The 26789-nt window shown below is 36.0% G+C and overlaps 1 protein-coding gene and 1 non-coding gene across 9 annotated transcripts in view; both read right to left on the bottom strand.

Moving 5' to 3' along the window:
* The window catches only part of LRRC4C (leucine rich repeat containing 4C), a 1215827-nt gene that overhangs the window by 1026951 nt on the left and 162087 nt on the right, over nucleotides 1-26789 (bottom strand). The gene's annotated exons all lie outside the window — the stretch shown is intronic.
* LOC112866189 (U6 spliceosomal RNA) lies at nucleotides 22315-22421 on the bottom strand. Its single transcript, XR_015241488.1, has one exon. It is a non-coding gene; the product is annotated as a U6 spliceosomal RNA (small nuclear RNA).

The following is a 26789-nucleotide window of genomic DNA, read 5'->3' as shown; positions in this document are numbered from 1 at the left end:
GTGTAATTCAAGCACAAGACTTCCCACCAGTTTAAAGCTCAACCACAACTTTATCTCTTTTTTCTCTGTCTCCTGTGACTTCCCTCACTCCCGTTTTCCCTGAGAGCATGTCCTCAATAAGATGAGCACAAAAATGCTCACCTCAGCCTTTGATTCCATGGCACCAGACCTCTGTCATTTCCCTTTTGGTCATATGAGTGCTTGGCTCAAAACGTTAATGACCACCTGGCTCCCTGGACACCAGAAATACAACAAATATCTTTAATTACTAACATGAGTAAAATGTTGCCTGTAGAACACCAGGACCCTTGCTATAGAAAATACAACTGGCCATAATTTAACCCCTTCATCCTTTCTGACAAAAACATGTTTATTAGAATCCTTCAAATCTCAAATATTATTTCTTCAGAGAAGACTCATTTTTGTCTGACCCCTCAGTTTAATACTGGTTTCTCTATTTAAGTCTGTCATTAATTTCCAATGCCTCAACAGCCTAGCACTTACAATGGTTTTCAGTGAATATTTGATAATATGCTTTAATTTAATAGACTGTGAGCTCCTGATAAGTAAAAAACAACTTCAATGCTTAGTATAGGGCTTAATATAAAGTATGGACACAATACTTACTTGATTAATGAATAAATGCTTAATGTACTGGCTAGTTTTGAAAGAATAGGAGACTTCCAAGTTTTCACCATGTGAGTCAGACTTCATCATCTAGTGAGTGTGGCAAAGACGTATAGACAGCATGGACAAAAGTGAGTAAGTGTATCCCCAGCTCTTACACAACCATATAAGAAGATTTTAACTGCCCAAATAGTCAAAAGTGAGGAGTGAAATAGGAAATTTTGGAATTAAGTATCTATTTACCCAGAAGACTAATTTGCAATCCTACCTTCATTATTCTTGTTTATGTCTCCTAGTATAAGTCTGAAATTAATAATGTCAAATTATGACTTTATGCCACAAGCCATGCTCAACCCACTGTGTGCCTTGTGCCTGCTGAAATTATGTTGCATTCACCATTGTGTTTATGATACAGGCATCTGAATATCATAATGGACAAATTTTTCTTACTTTATGCTATAATGTGTAATTTTTAAATGGTCCCATATTTGCCATATAATCAAAGGCTAAGATAAAAGGATGCATATTATTGTTGTTTCTGTGCCCTTCTAGTACAGAAGTGTCAAATCGTTACATTACCACAATAAATCTTGACACTTGTCTCCTGTAAAAATCTATTTTGATCTTGAGCATGAGAAGGATGGAAAGGCAAGAAAATATAATGAATAATTGTTGGAAAGCTAACTAAGTGGAGAAAATGCAAACCAAAGACATTAAAAGTCAATTTAGAAACAAATAGCATTTTGTCAGACTTAAGAATTATGCATTAGGGGTCGGAGGTACATCCCCATCACCAAGACAACATAGATAATGAGGCTTAACAAAAATAATTAACAATTAGCTTAATTTCTTTGTTTTTTCTATTGTATTTTAAAAGAATCTTACTTAACTACAAACCTTCACGTACATGCATGCATATGCTCACATACACATACATTCTTCCTAGGAATAAATCAAGGCACCCCCAGTAGTGCTAAAATCCAAAGTGCCATGCTGGAGAGCATTAAGGAATTTACTGAAATGGAAGCGAACTGCCTCCATCTCTGAGTCATCAGGTTTTAAATAGAAATGAGATAGTAAATTTCTGCCCGCATCACACTGTGTGTCTTCTCTGATTCACTACTCTCATTCATCTTGCTGTTCTCTAATTTGTAAAGATGCAGGCAATGTATAAATATTCATGGCAGCTCTGGAAATAGACTGCACAGCGCTCAGTCTTCCGTTAGAAATGGGCAGAACGTCAAACAGGACTGGAGATGAGTCTCAAAATGATACACTTGGATTGTCAATGGAGTGGAAAAAATAATGGCATGATTATGTCAGAGAAGAATTTCACAGCTGGATCTATAAGCATGCCTCTTGACTATGGCTGAGGTCAGAGGTTCTCAAACCTGCCTCACAACAGAATCACCCAGCCACTGGCATTTTAAATAATTTTCTACATGATTCCCATATTCAGCTTGGATCAAGAATTACTGGTTCAATTAATGGCAGCACCGAATAAGCCACTCCAACAGACTTTAGTTTTAGGAATCACAAAATACAAACAAAATAAAACAAAATAAAACACACACACACACACACACACACACACACAAGGGCTGAAAATACAAAAAAATAAACTAATTAAAACCCTTCAAGCAACATAATATAAATATTATAATAGACCATTTTGTAAGTCATTCTATTTCCTAAAGATGGAATGAGGTTCTTAAAAATCTTCTCAAAGGACTTGATGGATATTTGTTTAACAGGTAGTTGGAGAGGAGGTAGAGTGGTCATGTAAAAGGAAATGTTCAGCCAAGAATATATCATGCTCAAAAAGACATGTCAACTTCAAAACAACTGGGGCATATGTTAAATCTAAGTGGACTGACATGGTTAGAGAAAGCCCCCTTTCTTTCCCTTGGTAATTTTGTAAAATATATAACTCTAGCCACTGGACTGAGACTTTAAGTATGCTCTGAAAAGTAAAAAAAAAAAAAATCAGTTCTTTTGGGATACAAGGGAGATTAATTTCCCATGTGAAATAATATGGTTATAAAGAAGAAAGGAAGTTGGTTCAAAAGATATCAACCAATTACATTCATCACTTAGGTATTGGAGAATGTAGAAGGAAATCCCTGTTGAGTTTAAAATACCCCCTTTAAACATCAGAACTGCACTTATGATTTAAAGTCTTCTGGCTTCATTATTGTGCCTGCATCCATAAATTCAAGTAGGGGAAGGGCCAGCTTCTTGAAACCTAAGAACAAACACATACTCATTACTTCACAAATCCGAATCTTTATGTGGAGATAATACTCCTAATAGGTATATGGAAGCTTGGGTTATTTGTCCCATGGTGTGGATCAGTTTGCCTAGGTCTTTCTACACTTGGTTCCTGACCTCTCCGTACATTTAGCAGCAATGACCAAGGGACTGCAGGAGCCCATTTAGGGCACAGTGTTGTGTCAATACATATGGCCTCTAAGAGGAAATGAAGAAACAGATATTGGTATCTGAATCCTAGGCTTCCGTAGGGGCCAACTAAATTGATACAATTCTGCCTCCTGAAACAATGACAGCCACTGTCCAGTAGGGCAGCATTTAGTCTGTCTTTTCATTTTCACTGGCTTTTAAAAGCAATAATGGAGTGCCTGGATGGCTCAATTGGTTAAGCGGCTGACTCTTGATTTTGGCTCAGGTCATGATCTCCAGGTTTATGACTTCAAGCCCGGGTAGGACTCTGCACTGAGAGCATGGAGCCTACTTGGAATTCTCTCTCTCCCTCTTTGCCTCTCTGTACCCTGCTCATGCTCGCGCTCTCTCTCTCTCTCTCAAAAATAAACACTAAAAAAGGATCTATTGAAAAATTGAAAAGCAATACTAATATAATGTTATATGTCAATTATATCTCAAAATTAAGAAAAAAATATTTAGTTTATAAAAGGGGAGGGCGGGGCGCCTGGGTGGCGCAGTCGGTTAAGCGTCCGACTTCAGCCAGGTCACGATCTCGCGGTCTGTGAGTTCGAGCCCCGCGTCGGGCTCTGGGCTGATGGCTCGGAGCCTAGAGCCTGTTTCCGATTCTGTGTCTCCCTCTCTCTCTGCCCCTCCCCCGTTCATGCTCTGTCTCTCTCTGTCCCCAAAATAAATAAACGTTGAAAAAAAATTTAAAAAAAAAAAAAAGGGGAGGGCAAAATGACTGCTAGCTCCATCACCATCTAGTGGCATACACATCAATTGCCACCTGGAAAACCACTCCACTTCCAGGATTTTAAAAGAAATTTTAGCATCCTCTGACTTCACGTCTATGTTATTTAATTAAAACAATAAAATACAAACTATTTAATGCTTTAAAAAATAAATAAGAAAACAGACATCCTTCTATCAATCCAGTTTCCAAGAAAAATCAAATAAAAGTCAACAGGGAAAAAAAAGTGTTTGCATGGATAAAATTAAAGAATACTCAATTAAATTTACAGTTTTATTTCTAATTCCTCACTCACCAATTGTTTGTTATCTTCAGATGCAATATGGATAGAGCACTCTGAGATAATAGAAATTTTGGAAAATTTCTCAGGTGGATTTTCTTAAATATTATTAAGGAAAACACTGGCCTGACTTAACTCATCTTTAACGTGGTTACCTTATATTAAGAAAAATTTTGTTTTCCATGATTTCAAATATATCGTTTCAATATCTGTTCAACTACAGCAACAACAAAATATGCTATCTTTTTGGAACAGCTATACAAGTATATGTTGTATATCTCTGATAACTACTTGTTTTGTAGTAAAATTAAAGAGTAATAGAGGTATTCATATCCTTTGAGCATATCCTTCTGGGAATATAGCTTAAGGGAGTACACACCTACAAGGAAAGGAAGGGGATGGCAGAACAGGACGACCCGAGGATTGCCTTTTCCCATAAAAACAACTAAATAACTATAAAATCATCCTAAATATCTCAGAAATGAATATGAAGGCTGGCAGAACAAATTCCACAACTAAAGTAGAGAAGAGGCCACATCGAGGAAAGTAGGAAGTGTGGAGATGTAGCTTGGGAGAGAAACACATCTTGGCCACCGTGGTGGTGAGGGAGCTGTGGTCACAGAGAAGGGTGAAAGACAGAAGAATAAACAGGAGAATGCATGGGGAAAATGAATCCCAATAGCAATTGGCTTAGAAAGAGAGAGGGCCCAAATTTCTTGAGTTGATGCCACCAGTGGGGCTTAAATTCTGGAGTTTTAGACGTCAGTATGCTTGACTCTAGGAGAGCTCCGAGGACACTGAGATGGCTCTTGGAGAAAAGGCAGGGTAAATGGCTCATAGACACAGTGTGGAAACAGCAATCTAAAGAATGCCTGAGGAACACAGTAGGGAAGTTAGTTGCTTACTTCAGAGTGTTTCCCAGACAGGCAGAGTTCATGGAGAGATTCTACCAAGAACAGAGGAACTGGCAGGTGCCGTTTCCCTCCCACGCTCCTCAGTATAAACACTGAGCTATCTGTGGTAACCAGCACAGTGCTTACATTTCCTACCTAACTTGCTTATACCGAGACCCCCCCACAACTCCCCCGCTTCCAGATGCTCTGGAAGAACTGACCTTTTCAGTCACACTTGCTCCAGTCCCACCATGGTGGATCTTTCCGCAACAATGCGAGTCCAAACCACTAACAACACCTCATCTACTGACCCAGTAGTTTTGGGAAGCCTTGGTTCTAGTGGCAGCAGTGACAGGGCTGCCTAGTTAAATCATGCCACAATCAGGCCACAAAACACTTTCCACAACCATCATAGGGAGCCTTTACAGATGACAGGCCTAAAGAATAAAGTAACCAGGACACAACAGGGGAGTGCACAAAGCACAATGGAGACCCTCCCAGAAATGCCAGGCCCTGAAGAAAAGGAGATACTACACTACACTGCACTATACTACAGGGCACTATAGGACTTCTTTTTCACAAAGCAAGTTCCCTCAAAGGCAGAGGATATAGCTGACTTTCCTAACAAAGGGAAGCAGGCACAGAGACATAGAAAAAATGAGAAGACAGAGGAATTTAGCCCAAATTAAAGAACAGGACAAGACCACAGCCAGAGATCTAAGCAAAACTGATATAAGTAACATGACTGATGGAGAATTTAAAGCAACGATCATAAGGATACTCACTACACTTAGAAAAGAACAAAGGACATCAGTGAGACCATTAATACAGAGATAAAGAATGACATAGCAGAGATACAGGGCTAAATTAATGAAATGAGAAACATGACTGATAGAATGAACAGCAGGATGGAAGAAGCACAGGAATGAATTAATAACCTAAAACACAGAGTAATGGAAAGTAATCAAGCTGAATAAAAGTGATAAAAAAAGAATTATTCAAGATAAGAATAGATTATGGAGCTCAGGGGCTTCATGACACATAATAGCATTCATTTACATTTGAAGAAAAAGTCAAGGGAGAAGAAGGATAAGGTGAAGGAGAAGAAGAATTATTAGAAGAAGAAAGAGAAGAAGGGAAAGGAAAGTTAAGGGAAGAAGGGGAAGAGGAAGGAGGAGGGAGAGAGAGGAAAGATGAGAGAGAGAGGAGAGACAGAGAGAGAGACAGAAAAAAGAAAAGAAAAGAAAAGAAAAGAAAAGAAAAGAAAAGAAAAGAAAAGAAAAGAAAAGAAAGAAAGAAAAAGAAAGAAAGAAAAGGGACACAGAATTTATTTCAAGAAATAAATGTTGAAAACTTCCCTGATCTGAGGAAGAAAACAGATACCAGATCCAGGAGGCACAGAGAACCCCCAACAAAATCAACAAAAGCAGATTCACATCAAAACATGTTGTAATTAAAATTACAAAAAAGAATACTGATATAGAAAAAAAATAAAGCAGCAATATAAAAGAAGACAGTCACATACAAAGGAAACACCATAAAGCTATCAAGGGAGTTTTCAGTGGAAATTTTCCAAGACAGAAATAAGTGCATGATCTATTCAAATTGCTGAATGGGAAAAATCTGCACCCGAGAATACTCTATTCAGCAAGGCTATCATTCAAAATAGAAGGAGAGATAAACATCCACCCCCCCAAAAAACTAAAGGAGTTCATGACCACTAAATCAACCCTGCAAGAAATATTAAAGAGGACTCGTTGGGTGAAAAGCAAAAACCAAAAAGCAGCAAAAACAAATTATTTCTGTAAAAAAATCAGTCAAGGAGCTCATGAAATTAAAGGAGGTAAAATATGACACCATTAACCTAAAATGTGAAGCGATGTGTAAATAATGGGTTCAAAGAGCAAAACATGTAAGAGAGAAAGACAAAGTCAGATAAAATCTTCAAAAACAACCACAACACCAGTAATAAAATGGCAATAAACACATATCTATCTGCAATTACTTTGAATGTAAATGGACTAAATGTTCCAATCAAAACACATAGGGTAATAGAATGGGTAAAAAGCAAGATCTACCTATATGCTGACTAGAAGTGACTCATTTTACCTAAAGACAGCTGCAGATTGAAAGTGTGAGATGGAAAAACATCCACCATGCAAATAGATGTCAAAAGAAAGCTGAAGTAGCAACTCTTATATCAGACAAAATAGACCTTACAACAGACTATACCAAGAGACAAAGAAGAACACTATATAATAATAAATGGGACAGTCCAACAAGAAGATATAACAATTGTAAATAGTTATGCACCCAACATGAGAGCACCCAAATACATAAAACATTTAATAACATACATAAAAAGGAACTAATCTGTAATAATACAAAAATAGTAGCCTTAAACACCCCGTTACGTCAATGGAAAGATCATCTAAACAGAAAATCAATAAGGACACAATGCTTTTGAAGGACACACCAGACTAGATGAATTAAATAGATACATTCAAAACATCATGAAACAGTAGAATATGCATTCTTCTCAAGTGCACATGGAACATTGTCCAGAATAGATTACATATTAGGCCACAAAACAAGTCCTACCATGCATGTTTTCTTTTCTTTTTTTAATGTTTACTTATTTTTAAGAGAGTGAAAGTGGAAGAAGGGCATAAAGAGAGGGGACAGCATATCTAAAGCAGGCTCTATGCTGACAGCAGACAGCCTGAGGCAGGGTTCAAACTCACAAACCGTGAGATAATGACCTAAGCCAAAGTCAGACACTTAACTGACTGAGCCACCCAAGTGCCCCACCATGCACCTTTTCTCACCACAGAGCCATGAAATTAGAACTCAACCATGAGAACAGTAAATGGGTCAACTAGGAAATCAATGAAGAAATTAAAAAGTATATGGAAACAAATAAAAATAAAAACACAACAGTTAAAAACCTTTGAAATTCAGAAAAAGTGGTTCAAAGAGGACAGATTATGGTAGGACAGGCCTACATCAGGGAGCAAGAAAAGGCATAAACAACCTAACCTTACATCTAAAGGACCTAGAGAAAGAACAAAAACAAAATGAAAAACCAGGAGAAGGAAGGAAATAATAAAGGCTAGAGCAGAAATAAATGACACAGAAACTAAAACAAAAACAAAAACAAAAACAAACCAACCAAACCAGGATTTGTTTCCCTAAAATAAATCAAATAAATAAAATCAGAAATGATAGAAGAGCAATAACAACCAACATCATAGAAATACAAACGATTGTAAGAAAATGTTCTGAACAAACTATACCCACAAATTGGACAACCTCGGAGAAATGGATAAATTCCAAGCAATACACGACCTACCAAAACTGAAGCAGGATAAAATAAAATTTGAATGGCCCAATTACTAGCAGAGAAATTGAATTAAAAAAAAAATACCCAAAAACAAAAGTCCAGGACCAAATGGCTTCACAGGCAAATTTTACCCATCTTTTCTAAGCAAGAGTTAATACTTACTCTTCTTAAACTGTTCCAAAGAAGAGCAAAGGAAGGAAAACTTCCAGTCATTCTATGAGGCTAGCATTACCCTGATTCCAAAACCAGAAAAAGACACCACAAAAAAAGAAAGAACTATACGCCAGTATTTCTGAGGAACCTTGATGCAAAAACCCTCAACAAAACACCAGCAAACTGAATCCAATACATTAAAAACATAATTCACCATGATCAAGTGAAATTTATTCTTGGATTGCAAGGGTGGCTCAATATTTACAAATCAATCAAAATGACACATCACATCAATAAAAGAAAGGATAAAAACCATATGATCATTTCAATAGACACAGAAAAAGCATTTGACAAAGTACATCATCCATTCAAGACAAAAATACTCAACCAAGTATATTTAGAGGATGTACCTCAACATAATAAGGACCATATATGTAATATATATATATATATATATATATATATATATATATATATATATATATATATACACACACACACACATACATACATACATACATACACATACATAATTTCTTCTTTATAAATTCATCAATCCATATTTTAATGCATATGGAATGTTATTCAGTCATAAAAAAGAATAAACTCTTGCCATTTGCAATGACATAGATGGAGCTAGAGAGTATAATACTAAGCAAAATAAGTACAGAAAGATAAAAATCATGTTATCTCATTCATATGTGGTATTTAAGTAACAAAACAGTTGATCAAAGGGAAAAAAGAGAGAGATAAACCAAGAAACAGACTCTTCACTACAGAAAACAAACTGATAGTTACCAGAGGGGAGGTGGGTGGGGGAATAGGTGAAACAGGTAATGGGGATTGAGAAGTATATTTGTGATGAGTATATACATATATACATAAATATATACATATAAGTATATAAATAAGCATATACATATACATATATGTATATAAGTATATACATATAAGTATATACATAAGAAAATATAAAAATAGTAAAAGTTTTATGCACAAAGATATTCATCATAGCACCATTTAACTTGGTCAATTTGTCTTTCAAAAAAAAAATTATGTTTGAAACAACCTAAATATTCAAGCACTAGAGATGCTCCTGATGGTGAATAATGCATCAATGAATCTAATGAAAGTATCCACAAACTAACATCAGCACCCTGGTTTTGTTTAGGTCTCAAGTTAAAAATAGTTTTTACATTTTTAAATGGTAAAAAAAAACATTTAAAAATATTATTTTGTGACCAATGAAAACTATAGCAAAATCAAAGTTACAACATCCATAAAATTTTATTGTGGCACAGAAATGCTCATATACGTATTGTATGTTCATTTATATCTCATCTGTAATCATCTTTCTTAAATAGCATAATGTAGTAAAGACAGATACCATAAGATCTACAAAGCCTCAAATATTTACAGAAAAAGTCTGCTGAACTCTGATCTAATGTACAAGGTAAGAGATCAGGGATTTTGGAATTGGACTGTTTGGTATAAACTACCAAATCTGGTATTTATTATCCGTGTGACACTGAGAAAGATACCTTCTCAATGCCTCAATCCCCCCCCCCCCCCCGCCCTGCCTTTTAAAGTGAAGATAATAACAGTATCTGCCTCTTAGGGTTGTTGTAGTAACTGAATCATAATACATACAGTGCTTAGATGAGAGTAACCACAGTGAAAATTAGCTATAGTTATAACATTGCTGCTAACTGCTCAAAACTGCTGAAATTTTAGATGGAAAATCAGATAAAATTGTAAATATGGTATGAGTATAACTGTTAGTAAATTTCATGTAAAAACTGCCTAGTAGAAAATATGCCAAAATATTAACAATAATTATCTATCTTTAACTGGAGGGATTTTTACTTTCTATGCTGTTCTTCCCAAGTTTACTAAATGTACTCAAATTATCTATACAATGATAAAACAATCAGGAATACAAAAAAGATGGAGATTGCTATAACTATGGAAACAGTTCTGTGAAAGCACATTTTATATGAGAAATGAATACACAAATAAAAGCAGTGAATATTCTGTGTTCCAAAGGTTCTCCTCATGCTGCTTCATAGGTTCTCACCACATCTTTCACAATTATATTTTTTTCCTATCAAAGGGTAAGAATGACATTTATGCACTTCACCTTTCACCTGTGCTGCTGGTCACTTGGAAGTTTGAGATGACAAGCTTACCCAAGCTCATCCTATTATACATATTGCTAATTACCACTGACTTCCGCTGACACCACACTTCATTATCCACGTTGAAAAATTCATTGTCCAGCCTCTCTGCTCCAGGCACTTGTCTCCAGCAGCCCTCCCCATAGACAGTTACATTTTTATTCTGTATTAAATTCTCCTCATTACAATTAATCTGTCAATACCACAAAGAGCTTTTAGGTCAGTTCAAGGTGTCTGACTAAATTCCTGGGGAAGGGTTTTGGATATGTGTTAGTTGAACACCAACCTTAGTTATAATTTATTAAAACCATTTATTTCCCCCCAACACTATTTGTTGGAAACAGCAATTGATGTACTTCATTTCTTTTTTTTTTTTTAGTATACCTGAAAATAGCATTAAACCACAAAATATTTCAAATGTCTAGATAAGTCAATTCTGTTAGTGTGAACTCATGGCCAAGACAGGGGATTTGAGCTTTAATAAGACATTTAGTTCCACCTAACAGAGAGGGTATTTCTTTCCCAAATGTCAGATTATACTTTGGAGCTTATGTTGAACAAATGCAAGAGGCCACAGGAAAAATAATTACATCATCTGATTTAACTCAAATACCTACCACAATGTCTGGCATGCAGACATCACCCAGTGAGCCTCATCTAGAGTCAATCTATCTTTGGATCCATCTATCCATTCATCCATCCATCCATCCATCCATCCATCCATCCATCCATCAATCTGCACATGTATATCTTCATGAATGAAACTGGGTAAAACAGAAACTTTATTTTTTTAATTTTTTTTTTCAACGTTTACTTATTTTGGGGACAGAGAGAGACAGAGCATGAACGGGGGAGGGGTAGAGAGAGAGGGAGACACAGAATCGGAAACAGGCTCCAGGCTCTGAGCCATCAGCCCAGAGCCCGACGCGGGGCTCGAACTCCCGGACCGCGAGATCGTGACCTGGCTGAAGTCGGACGCTCAACCGACTGCGCCACCCAGGCGCCCCAAAACAGAAACTTTAATTCACAGACTACTAGAAGCAGATCAGTAGTGTCACGTCTCAACAAGTACAATTTATTTTGAAATGTCTACTGTTGAGATTGATTCTAAGAAAGATACTGATATACCGTATGACCCAGCAATAGCACTGCTAGGAATTTACCCACGGAATACAGGAGTGCTGATGGATAGGGGCACTTGTACCCCAATGTTTATAGCAGCACTTTCAATAATAGCCAAATTATGGAAAGAGCCTAAAAATGTCCATCAACTGACGAATGGATAAAGAAGATGTAGTTTATATGTACAATGGAATACTACTTGGCAACGAGAAAGAATAAAATCTGGCCATTTGTAGCAATGTGGATGGAACTAGTATTAAGTGAAATAACACTTCCTGGAGAAAGGCAGAGAAAGATAGATACCATATGTTTTCATTCATATGTGGATCCTGAGAAAATAAACAGAAGACCAGTGGGGAGGGGAAGGGGGGAAAAAGGTACAGCAAGGGAAGGAGGTAAACCATAAGAAACTCTTAAACACTGAGAACAAACTGAGGATTGATGGGGGGGTGGGAGAGAGGGGAAAGTGGGTGATGGGCATTGAGGAGGGCACCTATTGGGATGAGCACTGGGTGTTACATGGAAACCAATTTGACAATAAATTATATTTAAAAATAAATAAATAAATGTAAAAAAATTAAATTAAATTAAAATGTTACACTTAATAAAAAAAGAACAAATAAAGATACTGATGTTAAAAATTAATCAGACTCTATCCTATCTTTCAATGAGCTAACAGTCCAGTAGGGAACACAGACAGGTGGACAAATACATTGAACACAATAAAATAAGAATGACAATAATAACATGCTTGAGATCCTGAGGATGAAGTGACATATTCTATGGGGAGGAGGTTGGAGAAGATTGTCCTACAAGAGAGACATGGTTCCCAAGTGGGAGATGCTGAGGTTCTTGCAGATTTTCCCATTTTACTTATCTCTTTGCTGATAAATGTCCATGCATGTTTGTACTCTGTTATCACAGAGGGAGCAAACCATGCAACAGATCCTCTGTAGCTCAATCATCACATGGTCAATCTCTTTTGAAGAGCAAGAGGCATAGTTGCAAGGAACAGTTGAGTTGCCCTCATGTGTCCAGATTCCCATTTTGCATCACTTTGTCCCATCCCACACTACTTCTCTTTTTCTTAGTCTATGGAAGTGTTTCTAAAAATTGTATACTTCATAAAAAATAAAGAAATATTCCTTAATATTATTTGGTTTAGTTTTAACTTAAGTGCTAAATTTGAAATTGAGTTAAATCACGAAAAGATAATGAAGGCTTCCTTTTAATGGATATGAAAATAAATTTATTTTTATACTTGAAAATAAGACAATTGAGCACTAGACTGACCCAGCACAGATAATCAAACAGAAGGAATATATATGCTTACAAGGATGATCCTCCTCAGAGACTCCCTGGGTTATATTTTTCATCTTCCAGTAAGAGCTCTGATAGGGTTGGTACAAATAAAGACTGGGTGCCATCCTGGCCTAGTGGGTTAAAACTACTTTACTTCTATAACTCTCATTACTCTTTTCCATTATTAACTCTGCATGTGTGTGTGTGTGTGTGTGTGTGTGTGTGTGTGTGTGTGTGTCTGTGCGGTATGGCTCTAGAAATTAGAAAAGGGTCCTGTTCCTTAACAAAGAAAGAATGGAGATGATCACATCAGTTAGAAAATCCATACCCAAGTTCTGATAGTAAAATAAACTAGCACAAGGTAAAATAAAACTTATGTATTTTATTTACTAGATGTCGGTAGAGGCTTGAAACACTGATAATTGATATTTTGATGGATTTTCCTTTGTTCTACGAGCAGTGGTAACAACAAAATGAGAATTAAATTAATGACAGGAAATAAAACCTAACAATTTTCATTAATATAAAATATCATTGTTTCTGATAAGTCTAAACCAAGCCAATGGATCTCATTAAATCTCATTAAAGAAGTTGGTCATGGTCTGGTTATTACATAAACAGAATGACATCAAGGAAAATCATATTGGTACTTAGTGTATATTTGTGTTTTTTAGACAGGACAGAATCCTCAAGTCACACCCAAACACAAGACAGTGGAGTGGTGTTTGTGTGCAGTGTATATGTGTGTGTGTGTTGGGGGGGGGTGGTGAAAAAGGCTATGTTTAGTTCCAAAGATGAAAAGCAAAGGTCTGAAATGGACTTACATATGAAAACCATAGGGATATTTGGTTCTTTTTTTTTTTTTTGCAATAGAACATTATCCTCACGAATGTCTGACTAGATTTTCATATAGCCACAACTATCTAGAAACTATTTGCAGCAATAACAATAATAAAGTCAGCATAAATACACATGCTGAGGACAGTTTAACCTACTGTAAACCTTTTGTGAATCAACTGATAAGGTCATCTCTTCCACTCCAGATATTTCTTTCTTCCTAAACCTTGACCTAATATTCTAGGATTTTCCTCCCTGTGTATGAAGCTGTCCCTGATTTCTTCAGACCACAGGAATAAATCCTTCCCCTGGCTCATTAGTACTCATTCTCAGTGCTGTATGTATCTTTCTGGTTTTTTGAATGGCTCTTATTAATGACTTCCCTTTCACTTCAGCTAAATTATAAATACCTTAAGCCTGAGGCTATGATTTGTACTTGTTCAGCAACCTTTTGATTACACGGGGGAGAACACAACAGAGGAAGGAAGTCCAGAACACACACCAGGCACATTAAATGACAGGGTATTCATTGAAAAAAATACTTATTAATCTACTCTGTGCCAAGTTCTTTCCTAGGCTCTAGTTATTCATATAACAAAAGAGACACAGTCCTTGTCTTCATGGACATTACAAGCTATGAGGAGGCAATAGTCAGTAAGCATGTAGGCAAATGAATGACTGAAACATATAATAGTTGTCTAAAGGAAATACATTGGATTCGAGGATACAGAGTAAGAACCAAGGCTTGACAAGGTCTAGTTTTCATTTTAGCCTTTATTTGTGTCAAAGCATTTAATATGATTCCAGCTCATAAACTCTCACACACTAGAAGAAAAAGAGCTAGTGTCCCTATACACTGGCTAGAAACGACACTGGCTAGAAATGAGGTTCTCAGACTGCCTGGCTGGATACGAATTGATTCAAGAACTGGGGATAGAGAGTATACAGGCCTCATAAGGTGGAAAATTTGGGAGTTCAGCAAAGAAAGTCAACAGGTTAAGAGAGAGGTTGAAGGGAGATAGGGAAGGAAACTAGGATTAGGGTAAAACAATCCTTTCTCCAGATTATATCACCAGTTAGTAAACACATTGTTTCAAGATATTTCATCCTAATAAACGGTTGAGCTTCCATCACAAAGTATTATCTCCAAATATCTGAACAATACCATTAATTCTGTATGTCAGAAATCTGCACATGATTCTTTTTGGGGGGTTTGACAAGGCTCAAGTCAAAATGGTAGTGAAATATGGGGGTCTTATCAGAGACTTGGGGTCTTCTTCTAAGGTTACACTCCCATTAGCAGAATTCATTTACTTGTAGCTGTAGAACTCATGTTGGCTTCCTTCTTCAAGGTCAGCAGGAGAGTGTGTCTCCTGCTTTGAATCTCTTTAGGGGATAGCATAAACCTTCCCTTAAAGAGTTCACTTGACTAGATCAAGCACACCCAGGTTAATCTCCATTTAGATTAACTCAAAGTCAATTGATTAGGAATCTTAATTGCACCCGCAAACTTCCCTCAACCTTGTTGTATAACATAACCTAATCACAGGTTGAGATCCCATCACAGTTCAAGATAACCTGTTCCCAAGATTACACAGGAGACCTGTATCAGAAGATGGGAATCATGCGGGACATTTAATAATTCTGCTTGTCATACTGGACCTGCATTCTCTGAGGGCATTACATTTCAGTAGTTGCATCATTTAGCAGTAGTCTCCCTTTTAATGTTCCCCATGGTTCTCTGAAGTCACTATTAAATGTTAAAAAGAGGGGCTGAATATAAATTACTAATTACACCGACCAGAAGTCATTGTTACTTTCATTTAATAATCCATTCATTCATTCATATATACATATGGCCAACTATATTCATTTCTGATAAATACTGACTTTAGCATACATTTGAGTTTTCAATTCTAGTCTGTGTTCTTAAATTCAAATGTTACACTGAAAATATTTTCTCTGTGTTTTAATATCTCAAATCCCCAAGTGTTCCATGGTTTAAGTATAGGACCTTTCTTCTATTAATCTCATTTTTCACCTAATATGGTAAAAGGACATTCACTAATATTTTTATGTATATTTTGGACTCCCAATAAATTAATGAAAATGTGTTATATTTCTAGGTGGGGGAATAATAGGGCACAGACTTTATTTCTCTTAAGAGAGATAAAGATATTATTTTGTTATTAATAACATTATTTCCCCTCCCCATTTGATAACACTACCTCTAGACACTAAAATAACACATTACAATTCAGACCATATTTTCACATCTTTTGATTCTCTCAGTAACCCTGTGATTTAAGTATGTTTCTTTCCATCATTGTTCTTTCATTGAAGAGGAAACTGGAACTAAAAGAATTTAAGTGATTTTCAAGGTCAATTTACAAAGAACACATAGGAATCATGCCTCAAACACAGAGCTCTGAAATATGTGAGCAAAAACTGATAGAACAGATAGGAGAAATACACAAATGAAACGTTATACTTAGACATTTCAAAATCTATTTCTCAACAATTGAGAGAACAACTAGATATAAAATCAGCAAAGATACAGAAGAACTCAGCAATACCACCTTCAGACAGGATCTAATCAGCATTTATAGTCCACTCTCCTCAATAGCAGCAGAATATACATTCCTTAAAGTTTAATGAATGATTTACCACGATAGGCCATATTGTGAACCATAAAATAAATTGTGAGAAGTTCAAAGTTATTGAAATTATGCATAGTGTATTATCTGATCATAACGGAATCAAACTAAAAATTGATAACAGAGAGACACCAGAAAAGCTTCCAAGTCTTAAAGAGAGACAGAGCATAGGAAGGTGAGGGGCCAAGAGAGAGAAGGAGACACAGAATCTGAAGCAGGCTCTAGGCTATCTATGAGCTGTGAGCAAAGAGCCCAATGCAGGGCTCGAACACACAAACCATGAGATCATGACCTGAACCGAAGTCAGATGCTTAAGCAACTGAGCCACCCAGGTGCCCCTAAGCAACACACTTCTAAATAATACAAGTGGCAAAGTTATGTATTGCTCAATGGAGACCAAAAGTACATTTATCCACATGATAATGAGAAACAAAATATCAAAATTTGTAAAACATAGTGAAAACAAGTCTAAGAGGGAAGTTTATATCACTATATACTTATATGAGGAAACAAAAAATCTCAATTAATAATATAAGTTCCCACCTTAAGAAATGAGAAGAAAAATGGGGCACCAGGGTGGCTCAGTCAGTTAAGTTTTCGACTTCGACTTAGGTCATGATCTCATGTGCGGTTCGAGAGTTCAAGCCCCAGGTCGGGTTCTGTGCTGACAAGCTCAGACTCTGGAGCCTGCTTCAGATTCTGTCTCCATCTTTCTGCCCCTCCCCTGATCGTGCTCTGTGTCTCTTTCTCTCAAATATAAAATAAAACATAAAAAATTTAAAAAAAGAAAGAAATTAGAAGAAAAAGAGAAAAATGAACCAAAACAAAGTAGGAGGGAGGACATAATAAAGATAAGAACATACATCAATGAACTTAAAAACAGAAAAATATACACCAATGAAACAGAAAACTGGTTATTTTAAAAGATCAGTAAAATTGACAAACCTCCAGCCAAACTGAAAAATGAAGACACAAATTGCCAATGTCAGGAATAAGGAGTGAATATCATTACAGACCATGTTGACATTACAGGGATATTAAGAGAATAAACAATTCTACAGAGATAAATATTTAATTAGATAAAATAGATCAATTCCTTCAAGTGCACAATCCAAAACAAATCACCAATTATGAAATATATAATTTGAATAGCCTTATAACTACAAAGACATTGAAATCAAAATATAAAAAATCCTTAAAAAGAAAAAATCCTTGGAGTAGTATCGATGGAAAGTCTAAGAGAACTTTAAAGAACAATTTCCATTCATTCTACACAAACTCCTTAAGAAAGTAGTAGAGGATAGAATACTTCTCACATGATTCTCTGAGGTCAGTATTACATTGATACCTGACAAACACAGTTGGCAAACAAAACAAAAAACTATAAATCAATATCATTCATGAATGCAGCTGCAAAAAATCCTTTGAAAAAGATTAGCTAATAGAAATTAGCAATATATAAAATACTTTTATGCTATGACCAAGTAGGCTATATTCTAGGGATTCAAGACTGGCTTAATATTAAAAAAAAAAACAATTAATATAATCTATCATATTAATAGGCCTTGGAAGAACAATCACATAATCATATCAATTACTTTAGAAAAATATATTTGACAAAATCCATACATATGATGAAACTCTCAGAAAGTTAGAAATAGAGGAGAATTGGGGTTAATCTGGGTTTTTTTTTTTTTATTGGTTTTGTCATTTTGTTTTGTTTGTTTGTTTTTAATCTATCTGTCTCACCACTGTGACCTCAGTGCCAATGAAAAACAATGCCTTTTTACTCAGTGATACCTGGAGAAGTAAACACAAATGGTAGCAATGCAGAGATAATGGATTTCTTAAGTTTTTGGTTCAATAAGCCAAATTTCATATATTTGGATCCCAAAGGGAAAAAGAATAGCTTAGTAATGGCAAATTCAGAATCAAAGTAACAGATTCAAATTAGTTTTTGCTTATTTTAAATAACTAGGGAGGCGCTCTTACCACTGTGATCTCATATAGTACTTTGAGTCTTGGCCAGTGCAATATAGCAAGAAAAAGAAATAAGAGATATACAGGCTAGAAAGGAAGAAATAAAGGAGTCTCTATTTGTAGATAATGTAATAGTGGAATAGTAATCTACTGATAGATTACTGTGATAGTAATACTGTATCCAATAAGATTCCATGAAAATAAATACCATTCCACTACCATGGTTGGTTGGACATGAACAAGAGTTTAAGTTCTCGATGACTTTGTTGGTCACTATATCAGGTCCGGACTTATTTTTGGAATTTCTATTACTTGAGAAAACTAAACTCCTTGTTCTGCTAAGATACTACGCATATAATCTCTTACACATAAGTGAAGAGCAACCCTTAACTGACAGTCTTTAGGTAATCCATTTTCCTATCTTTAAAATAAGCATAATGAGGGGTGCCTGGGTGGCTCAGTCGGTTGAGGGTCCTACTTCAGCTCAGGTCATGATCTCATGGACCGTGAGTTCGAGCCCCGCGTCGGGCTCTGGGCTGATGGCTCAGAGCCTGGAGCCTGTTTCCGATTCTGTGTCTCCCTCTCTCTCTGCCCCTCCCCTGTTCATGCTCTGTCTCTCTCTGTCTCAAAAATAAATAAACGTTAAAAAAAATTTTTTTTTAAAATAAAATAAGCATAATGAACTGAAACTCTCACAGGAAGTTAAGAAATTTGTATTGTGAAGAATGGCCCTTTGGACTGAATTATGCTCCCCCCATCCCCTGCCAACCATATATTTAAGCCTTAATGCCCAATATGACTATATTTGGAGAAAGGGCCTCCAGAGAGGTGATTAAGGTTTAAAATGTGGTCCAAAGGGTGGGACCCTGATCTGATAGGAGTGGTGTACTTGTAAGAGAAAGAGACAAAATCTCTCGCTCTCTCTCTCTCTCACTCTCTCTCTCCACACACAAACAGAAAAGGGATCCTGCAAGAAGATGGCCATCTATAACCCAGGAAAAGAGCCTTTACCAGAAACTAACTCTGAGGGCACACTGATCTTGGACTTCTAACTTCCAGAGTAGTGAGAACATAAATGTTTGTTGTTGAAATCATCCAGACTGTAGTCTTTGGTTATGATAGCCTGAGTGGATGATTATAAATGGCATCACAGAAACCAAGGAACTAGGTATTTTTCAGAAGCATTCTGCTTGGACAACAGTATTAAATCCGGAAATAAAATCAAGACAAGCAAATAAGTACAAGTGACATTTAAAAACCAGGTGTATTGAGAATAAAACAAAAAAAAAAAAAAAGAAACTGTATCCTTACATTCACATGTTTAGATTTTACAAGTAAAATTATGTCACATATTTTATTATGTTTCATGACAGTGAGACATCAAAATATATTGGTAGCTCCCTTACCATATGAATGGTTATTGAGTAACAATACAGACATGGTGTTTTGTGTTTCGTGAACATTCTGTGAGTTTGATCAGAATGGTGAATGGTATCTGGGTACAGAGAGAGACAATGGGCCTCATACCAAACTTCAGTAAATAAGCCAATAAATAAACAAGATTTCCTACATGAGGAAAAAGAGATTAACTTAATATAATATGAGCTTCAAAGAAATTTTATTTCTAATGTACTGATGGAAGAGTAATGGTTAAAAAGCTGGAAATGGAGAAAACTATAGCCATTCTTAGCCCTTCGGTACAAATTTGTGGTACTGGCAGTTACAAAATAATCAATTTGAGAAGTCAAAGAGAAATAAGCAGTAAGTCAAGCAAGTTCCTGAGACATAGCAGTGAATAAATGACATGTAGAGAGAATGATCTAAGGGCTCTCCATCCTGGACATATACAAACGGCTTCCATTCTTCCTGGGGAGCACTGAACATCACTGTGCTTGTTCCTGAATATATACTACTCATGTAGGGAAACCACTGAACATATGTTACAAGTTCATTCATATTCCTGGCCAGGGAACTTGAAAACCACTGAAACACATTCCAACACCAGCAATGAAGTTTCTATTATAGCTGTCTACATTAGCCTGCAGAACAAGCTTAATGAGACATCTTTCCTTTCTCCCTTCTTTCTACCCCATTAGCTTCTCTCCCGGGAGGAAACTATATTACTGTAGCTATACTCACCCTTCCATGACCTTAGAGCTCAGTGCATGGAGAGAGCTTAAAATGTACAAAGGCCTTAGTATAATTCAATAAAAAAAGAAGCATCATCAATATCCTCAGACCTAGACGATGGGGAGACTCTGCCACTGAAGTTCCTGAATTTACTTTGCCCTGCACCCTGAGAAGAATAGGGGCCAGCACTACCAAGCAACAAAGTATCTGCTATCTTACCTGACAAGTGATATGGAAGACCTTTAATGTCAACTTTGCAAAAACCTGGCAAGCAGAAAACAAAGTAATCGACAATACTATGTGTGAAATGAAGCTAAAATCAAAATAAATTTACCTCCATGAAAACATGTCCATGTGCAAGAGAAAAGGAAATTTCTATGGGTAGCAATAGCAAGGTACAAGCACATTAAAAACATGATTTAAAGTCTTTTAGATTTTCCAGTATTCATGCCACACAATGTGAGTCACGAAAGAAGATTTACCACCTAGGAAGGAAAGAGGATTACGATGTGAGGTACAAATGACTTCAGATACAAGAATTGGATAGATTACTGTTTTATATGAGGCACACAAAGGTGATAAATAAAACCTAAGAGTCAGCAATCATGCCATATATACAAATGACTAGATATTCTACTTTTGCTCTCATGGCACAAAGCCATTTTGTGTCTGAAGATATGCCAGGAATCTCAGCTCTTCTGTCCATTTATTATTGGGTCATATTCAATCTCTTGATATACTATGAAACATTTAAACTGCAAAATTTAGTGTTGTAACATTTTGCCAGAGATTACAGTTTTATTTGGAACTGCTCCTAATAATTAGAAAGGAAACATAGAGAAAATAGATTTTGTAGAAAGAGATGGTTTCGTAATCAACACAAATACTGGAAGAATTTTCATCATAAAAAATTTCAGAGGTCTATAAGAGGTCTCCCTCTTCCCCAAACTGCAAAGAGCACTTCTAGATACATACACACACACACACACACACACACACACACACACACACAGACCATAGACACAGGACTTTGTACAGACCTTAATTTGAGTAGAGTTACCCTGCTAACCTTTCTTACAATGTGATTGCTTTCTTATACAGTAGCAATCAGGAAAAAAAGACACGGCCGGGGGGGGGGGGGGGAGTTATAATTTATAAAAACACCTGTGGGTAAGACAAAGGTTGCATGCTTTAAATACTGAACACTTAGAGATTTCTTCATATGAAATCATTCATTTCATATATTACCTCTACAACAAAGGCTTGTTAGGCTTTGGAACAAATGGAGGCTTGCACTAGTGTGGCAATATAGCATTGGAACAGGTCAAAGTCCCTTCCCAATTTTGGACCCCTTCCAGAACCAGGATGTGGTAGATTCTATTCTGATTCAGAATATTTGTTCCTACTCCATGGGAGAAAATTGAACATTTCTGCCATGTTCATAGTGTGTTTCACCATGTAGCTTATTTTTTTTAATATATTAAATTTATTGTCAAATTGGTTTCCATACAACACCCAGTGCTCATCCCAAAAGATGCCCTCTTCAATACCCATCACACACACCCCCCTCCCTCCCACCCCCCATCAACCCTCAGTTTGTTCTCAGTTTTTAAGAGTCTCAAAAATATGGAACGCTTCACGAATTTGAGTGTCATCCTTGTGCAGGGGCCATGCTAATCTTCTCTGTATCGTTCCAATTTTAGTATATGTGCTGCCGAAGCGAGCACTCACCATGTAGCTTATATTGCCTCTCACAGTGAAATAATTTTATTTTTCCACCCTCTGATATGAGGAATGGCAATGTGATTCACTTTGGCTGATGGGTTGTGACGAACTAGTGTGTGTCTCTTCTGAACACAAGTTCAAGAGTATGTATGGTTCCACCACCTCTTTTCCCTGTGCCACAAGACCTGTCATAGCCAAACAAAAACGGCTTCTATAGCCTGGAGTGAAAATAAAGAAGAGGAGTACTACAAACACCAAAGCAAAAGGTAACATAAACAAAATAAAATGATACTTTGTTTTTTAAGTCATTGAGATGTGCAGGTTGTTATTATAGCATACTCTAGTCTATCCTGGGGATACACAGAATGACACAGAAGGTGGCATAAATATTTTTAAATAAATAATATTTATAAAATAAATAAAATAAATAAATATTTAATATTTAATATTTAAATAAAAATATTTAAATAATAATAATATTTAAATAAAATAAAATAAAATAAAATAAAAATAATATTTAAATAAAAATATTTAAATAAAAAAATAAAAATAAATTAAAAAATAAATAAAATAAATAAAATAAAAAAAACAATGTAATATTTTAGTATATTTTATACTTAATATCATTTCATTAGTAACTTAACCAATCATTTTGACAAGTGGTTAACCAGAGTTACGCCAGTTGATTGTAACCATTTTATCTTCAGTTGGTGGTTCAGTAACATTACACCTGATCCCATGGTTTACGCACCATCTCAACTGATCCTTTGTACCATTTAGTAATATTTCAACAGGTTTCAAATGCTCTGAGTTAGCAATTTCGATTTTAGGAAACCTTGAAATCAATAAACAAATGCATAAAGCTTTTTGTGCAAGCCTTTCTTACATTATTTTAAAAAAATAGTGAAAACAAACAATATCCAACAACAGAAGATGAGCTAAATAAATTCAGGTATAACTTTAAGCAGAATATTTCACATCATAGAGGAACATTTAAACCTGTGATAAATGTTCAAAATACACTGAGGAAAAAATCTATTATAACACAATATATATGGTATGATCCCAAAGTTATTAAAATTATATAAATGAATAAAATTATGGTAATGTAAAAACAGGTACTTTTTTTTCTTATACTTACCTATGCTTTCAATATTATATGCTACGACTTTGTATTATTATAATGAGGTAATAATGATGTTCTATGGAATATTACTGAATGGAAGAAAAGCACATGACTGTATGATACACCAAAGTTGTGTTGACGTATACACATAGTACATCTTTAGAACAATGTACATAGAATTATTAATGTTGATTAACTGTGGTGCGAAGCAAAGGACCAGAAAACTTCCACTTTATTCTCTGTACAGTTTAATATTACATTTTTATAATAAGCACATAGTAATTTATAATTTGAAAACTTCACTAATGTTATTAAACATACAAACACATGAACACACACATGCATGTGCACACACACACATTTTGGGCCTTGTAAAATGAGAGCCAGTTAAACTTAGTGTCTTCACTATTATAGCGAGATGTCCTCACTGAATAGAATAGGGACACAGATATTCAATTTTCAAAACCTTCAAGGTGGAGTAAAAGACTAAACCCAGGCCAACTTGAATACTCTATTTGGAGTTATTCTTAGTGCTCATATTATACTGAAGTAAACTACTAATTTATCTCTAAAGAGAGAATGTACTGGTCACACCCACATTTTCCAGGCTCTGGTCCAATATTTAAGCCTCAAAAACAAAAATCACTTGAAGAAAAAAACAAAGGGCCTGGTCTCAAGAAACCAGGTCGCAGAGCCTGAGAAAAAACAACTTCACACACACCAAAAAAAAAAAGAGGTGAGGCTTGGGTTTCTCAATGGCTCACTCTGTCTGTGATTTGAGATTGGCCAACTCTGACCTGTAATTTCATTCATCTCTACACTAGATGTATTTTCTAGGAAAACAATGATTGTTTAGGAGTAAATGAATGACAAAATGATTTATCTTAAAGATGTATTTCCATTGGATCATTAAAACATAATATATTTTAATTTGTAAGAATGTTAAAAGCAGAAGGATTTTCAGAGGAAAAAAAATTATTATATAATATTGTCCCCTTTCCTTATTGTTAAAATGTGCTTGTTTCACTTTTTGTTTGGATTTATATTCTAACAGAACTCACTCTTCAGAATACAATATGATCCATGACTATTTATGGTTCTACAAGTTTCATAATATATCCCAATATAACTATTATAGCAGAGGAACAGAATTAACAAGGATAAGGGTAATTGAATCATAATGCATAGTCTATGAAGTTAAAAATGTTTTTAATCATTAATGTAGCAATGACTAAAAGAATATAATTCTTAGCAATTCTAACTAGGCTATGGTCTGACTATAACAATCCCTCTTACAACACTAAATTAGCCCTACAGTTTCAGTGATTACAATAACAAATGCATTAAAAATATAACATCTATCTGCTTGGAGTACACTTGGACTTGGCTGTCAACATTGCAAACTGACATGATTCATAGATATTCAAGGCCATGAAAGAACCACACTCTTTCATCCCGTGATTTGTCAAGAACTAATTTGAAGGGGGGTGGGGGGAAGAAAGCATTTGTGGCATTATCTAAAATAGTAGAAAACTGGAGCAAAGATAAATCTCCAAAAAATAGGGGTACTGTTAAAACTTTTAGTGAGACTATGATATTTTATGTACATTTTATGACCATTCAAAATAAAGTTATAAATCTTAATGACATTGGAGAACATGTATGATCCACCCTGTATTTTGGTGTCTAACACAGGTCATGCAATGTGAGATGAAACAAGACAGGACACAAAATATTTGTTGTGATTCAGGGGCACCTGTGTGGCTCAGTCAGTGAGCGTCCGAATTCAGCTCAGCTCACGATCTCATGGTTGGTGGGTTTGAGCCCTGTGACGGGCTCTGTGCTGACAGCTCGGAGCCTGGAGCCTGCTTCAGATTCTGTGTCTCCTCTCTCTGCCCCTCACCCTCTTGCACTCTGTCTCCCTCTCTCTCAAAAACAAAGAAACATTAAAAAAAATAAAGAAATATGTTTGCTGTCATTCAGTGGTGTAGAACACCTATCCACGTGGGCAAAGATAAGGAAGGGAAGAAGCTTAACTGGAAGTACAGTTGTATTAGTTGGTAGGGGGTTAGATGGTTTATTTTTCTTTTAGAGAAATTGCATAGTATTCTATTTTTATTTTTGTAATTATAAAAAACTGGACAAAGAAAAAATACACAGATACTTTCAAGTCTATATGTTCAGAACAAGTGATGTATTGAAACACACAAAAAAGATCTGAAAACAGTATGTAACCGTGACTTTCAAACCAACACTTTCTGTAGATGACACAGTATCAAAGATCACATTATATCAACTATTACCAGCTTCAATCTGCCTTTTGATTTTATCTATTTACCTAGTGTTTGACCAATTTTTTCTATTAAGGTCCAGTCATTCTGGCTTGTGATTGACTGGGTGGAATGATTTCAATTAGATAACTACGGTCAAGGTGGAACACTATTTTCTCTAAGTCCTGTTCAAGTGGGTAACCAGAGAGGTGACATATGATAAGAAACACCTGAGCCAGGGCTAGCTGTACCTGCCAGACCTACTCTAATGTTGACTCGAGATTTCCTAAAGCAAAAATCAGTCAACAATTCAAAATCCCACGGTTCCCGTAAGATTATAGATCACTCTGTTTCAAAGCCCGGTATAGGCAGGTGGGGGGTGGGGGGCGGGGGGTGGGAAGCTAACGTAAGGTGAAAATTAAGGGATGATCGCTGTATCCTACACATTTCTATTAAATGGCAAATATTTTTTAAAGTTTCAGAGAGGCAGAAATGCAGGGCTCAGGTTCTAAGAGGCTGATTTTGCATTGCAGAAGCTGCAGTACCTCAGCTGAGACCCCTGCATTCAAAAAAGGCCCTAGTAGTTGTTCGTTCTGTGTTCCTGTTTCTTTTTGTTATTATGATTATTTTAACTTTCTTGGTTTTTGAGAGAGAGGGAAAGAGAGACAGAGACAGAGAGAGAGAGAGAGACAGAGAGACAGAGAGACAGAGTATGAGCGAGGAAGGGGCAGACAGGGGGAGACAGAATCGCAAGCATGCTCCATGTACCCAGTTGTCAGCACAGAGCTGGAAGAGAGACTCAAACTCACAACCCATGAGGTCATGACCTGAACCGAAGTCAGATGCTTAACCAACTGAGCCACCCAGGGGCCCCCGTGTTCCTGTTTCTAATACAAGTGTTATCCCTGGTGACAAATTATAATGTGCCTTTGTTTTTGTTTTTTTTTTCTTTTTTGAGGCCTACAAACAAGAAG

This window comes from Puma concolor, chromosome D1 (assembly GCF_028749965.1).
Source record: "Puma concolor isolate L17-30 chromosome D1, mPumCon1.1.hap2, whole genome shotgun sequence".
NCBI lineage: Eukaryota > Metazoa > Chordata > Mammalia > Carnivora > Felidae > Puma > Puma concolor.
This window is presented reverse-complemented; position numbering and strand designations above follow the sequence as displayed.